Source organism: Lichenostomus cassidix, chromosome 1, assembly GCF_008360975.1.
Source record: "Lichenostomus cassidix isolate B80296 chromosome 1, HeHo_3.0, whole genome shotgun sequence".
NCBI classification, from domain to species: Eukaryota; Metazoa; Chordata; class Aves; order Passeriformes; family Meliphagidae; genus Lichenostomus; species Lichenostomus cassidix.
Genome location: NC_139479.1, coordinates 47,039,235 through 47,043,349, shown reverse-complemented (window position 1 = coordinate 47,043,349; position 4,115 = coordinate 47,039,235). Strand labels below are relative to the sequence as shown.

The 4,115-nt window shown below is 41.3% G+C and overlaps 1 long non-coding RNA gene across 1 annotated transcript; it reads left to right on the top strand.

Annotated features, from left to right (window-relative positions):
- Positions 1 to 324: 324 nt before the first annotated feature.
- On the top strand, positions 325 to 1,940 carry LOC146444619 (uncharacterized). Its single transcript, XR_014850051.1, has 3 exons — positions 325 to 594; positions 923 to 1,032; positions 1,142 to 1,940. It is a non-coding gene; the product is annotated as an uncharacterized LOC146444619 (long non-coding RNA).
- The last annotated feature ends 2,175 nt before the right edge of the window (positions 1,941 to 4,115 follow it).

The following is a 4,115-nucleotide window of genomic DNA, read 5'->3' as shown; positions in this document are numbered from 1 at the left end:
GTAGGACTCCTCACAGGCTCCCACAGTTTGCTCCCACACTTTCTTACCACCCAGTGGCACTCCACAGGCAGCTTTGAGCAGCTACACCCCACCTGGGGCTACTCTCACCCCTCCCTTCCCTGACCCTTTTCGCCTGGAGAAACGCGGAGGGCTGGGAAACAGCTACCTGAGGCCCTGAGCCGTGAAAAGATGTGATGGAGTGCAGGGAAAACAAAGTAAACGCCATGAGAAGGCCGTCCCCCGCTTGCCCCCCTTCCCCAGCCGGGCCCACCAGAAGCGGCCGGAGCGGGAGCCGCAGCCGGGCCACAGGGCTGTTTGATTGCCTAAGCCTGGTGGCCAGACAATGGGACCAGAAAGAATGGCTGCTTCCTTCCTTCCTGTCGAGTGTTCTGCCTGAGTGAGCAAATTCAATAGCACTTCGCTTCGCAGCAACACCAGGCTCTCTCGCACAGGCGAAAATCAACAAAGAGCCATTCTCGGGCATTTCCAACTGCACCTAAGCCAAGGCACTGAGCTGTGGAGCCATCCGGCCTGGGGAGCGGAGCCACGCAGGCTCTGCTCTTGGGTGTGCGGCCAGGCACAGTAAACATCCAGGTTATTCTTTATGGTGAAAGACTGGGGGTTTTTTTGTTTTGTTTTGTCTTGTTGGGTTTTGTCTTGCTTTTTTTCTTTTTTTTGGTGGGTTTTTTCTCCCTAATGTCAGGCACCAGACAGTTTGGTTCCCCATCCTACCCCCAACTATGCCACTTACTTCGTTTGTTGGTTTGTGGGAATTTTTTTTTCTTTTTTAATACTTTCCTGATGAATTCGCTGCTTTAAACACCTCCATATAGGCTGGTTGAAGGGTGCTACGATAACTAAACTAGGTGAAGGTGACACAAGAGTTGCTGTGTGGAAAATGTAAACCTGGTGCTTTCTGCAGGCTCAAGTGGTTGCACATTTAAATCACAGACTGGCTGAAAATAAAGTAGGTGTCAGTTAATGAAAATATTTGACAAAAGCGAGCAAGCAGATGACCAAGACTGTACTCTGGTGGGTATAAACTGAAACACCAGTCTCTATAAATTTCACAAATAAGAAGGTAATATATAATTATTGTATTGCAATTTTTATTAGTGTAAGACTTCTTTCTGTCTTCCAGATCCCATTCTTTAGTTCAATGCTGTGCCAAAATAAGAAGGAATTTCGTGTTGCTAAAAAGACAAGGACCCAGAGCTGACAGTCAGAAGTCACATTTTTTGTAAGCACTGGATTTCTAGATCTTTGGGCCTCTGAAGAGGGTTCAGTCCATGAAGCTCTTCCCATGCAGAAAATAAAAGCTCACGCAGTTTGTACATCACTTTGCAGCACAACAATTGGTCCTGCGGAATTCCTGTGCATCTGCAGTAAGGCATCTCCCCTTGTACATGCATGGCATGGGACGTGGCTGTACCGAGGGACATATTCTTGTGAACATCTGGGTTTGTTGATTCAGTGTGTGTGTGGGAAGAGGAAGGGGGAAGCGCAGAAAAAAATCTTAAAAAAAAAGAAAAGTTTACATGGAATTTTTTGAGTGATCTCTCTCTGTCAAAAAGCTATTTTTTTACTTTTTGTCTTTGAAACAAGCAGAGTAAGATTTTGCACTTGCCTGCTGCATCTGTTTTCTCAAGCAAAGACCTGTTTGTTTTTCCCATTGTGTCTGAACCACATTTGAAACAGACCACTGAGCCAAGTTACATCAAGCCTGTTTCTTTTCTTTTCTACTTCTGAACTATGACAGATTGTCCTAACCCATCTGCAGGCATGATTAAAAATATGAAAATAATTTCTACTTTTCTTTTGAACTGCCTTTGATATAGTATTTGCTGTCAGATAATCTATAGAGTTTTAACATCTGGTAATGCAAAATCATATGTTATTGCAGCTGAAGAAAGAACAATTTAGAAATTTTTATAGCAATTTTTTTGTGGCATCCAAGATTGCAATTGTGGCTTCAGTTTACAATAAACTTGTGGTGGTACAGTTATAACTAAATTATTCATTTTTATGCATCAGAACATAGTTTTTAACACAAAGGAAAAAAATCCCAGCACAGAGGATCTTTATTAGGATACAGATACTGCTTACATGATTAGGATAAGTGATGTTCAGAGATGTCATCACCCCATCTTAGGAAACTAGCTCAGACAACTTTCTATTAAGCAATAACCTATAAGTGACAAAACAATTTCTATTTCAGTCATTGCACAGTGAAGGCTAGATTACTGTAGTTGAAAGATTTCTCTCTTTCTCCAAGAACATTCAGAAGCAACACAAAGAGAAAAAAATAACAATTGAAGTAGGACAGCTGTATAGACTTTAATCTTCTAGAATTTTAAATCCATGGGAAACACACACAATTTATAGATACAGCTGATCTAGTTGTAGGCATGAATGTTCATGGGCTGTTTCCTCACAGAAAGATAGTCACTGACTTAACACAAGACCCACTCCTGGTTTGGTTTGCTTGGATTTCCTTTGGTTGTTTTAACCACTGGAAGAAGCTCATGATATCATGCAGTTGGTTTACTGCTAACAAAAGTAGTAACCTAAGAGGATGAGGTATGCCATGTATGTTTTTTAACCTAATTTAGGCAAAGTTTCCCTAAGAAAGCACTCTACTATTGCTTGTCCTGTGGAAAAGAGTTTGCAACTAAGGATGAAGAAATTGATTTAGGTCAAAGAGCACCACCTGTATTAGACTGTATTCTGATGGCCTCAAATCTGGTATTTATAAGAATTTTGTTTATGCTGTCCCTTATTTGATATCCTCTGGATGTGACATGCAGGTACATACCTTCCCTACTCACTTCAACTGGAAGTGTGCATCACCATAAGAAGATTTCAGAGACGGTCTGAAGATTCCAACATTCAGATATAGCACGTTAATTCTGAGGTCAAAGCCAAACAAATTATCCAATTCTAGCATCTGTGAAGGTTGTTGCTGGCCACCAGCTGCTCATTATAAGACAACCACTTTCCTTTTAATACCTTCTGCTCTTTTAAAAATTGTCTAGTACTTTTTTTTTTTTAAATCTCCATTGTAGTTAAGCTAGAGAGAGGTCAGATGAGTCAGACATTGGTTAAACCAACAGAACTGAGATAATTTTTGACAGTTATATAACCTCCCACCTTAGTTTGAGTAGGTTGCTCATTCCTCTTGCCACTCGGACTTCCCACAAACTCCTAGAGGAAGTTGAGAAGATAACTACTCAGTGTATTTTAGACTACATATTAAATAGTCTCATTAACCAAAGGCATCTGTATTCCTCACAGTCTTCCGATATGTTTGTGTTCAGGTTGCACCTGTGAGGTGGACTGATTGTTTCACAGGTGAAGAGCTGAGGCCCTGTCTTCACTGCCGTTGGGAAGTGTGGCAGCAGCAAGAACAAGCTGTGTTGGTGGCAGTGACCAGATCAGGCAGTCAGGCACTCATGGAAGCATATAGACAAAGCAGCTTGGGATGCACAAATCTGCCTGGGACCCTCAGCATTTAACCCACATTGAAGCCATGCCATTGGAGTGATTCCCATCTGCAATTCCCAATTTATAGTAAGCGGTTTGCTGAACCATATAAAACAAAGTTGTCACAATGGTGCTTTTGATTAAAATTTTTATAGGGGGCCACAGTGGCCTTTGAAAACAGTGGGGGTTGACAGTGGTCTACTGGTGCTGCTAAAAAGTTCAGGAATGCTGAACTTAAAGGTTAGGTTGTCTGACTGCAGTGCAAATATATGCTAAGTGACTTGCCCAAGGTCATTTGTATTATGATATCTATAGTAGAGCAGGCACTGAACACTGATTTTCCATAGCTGTGGTTAGTGCTCTAATCTCTGCTATGAAAAGAAAAAATATTTTCTAATCTGACTAAGTATGTTCAATTGTATCTTAGGCAAAGTTTAACTGGCAATACAATATACATAAGTAGGCTAATAAGCATATCAGGAATCTCCATCTTTACTTCTTCTCTACATGAACACTTGAATTGAAGTAGCAGTTCATTTTAATTTACACCTTCTGATATTTTTGGTGCAGACTCCAACACAGGAATTGAAATGGGACACACTTGTTCCCAAGTGAGAGGAATCACAAACAGG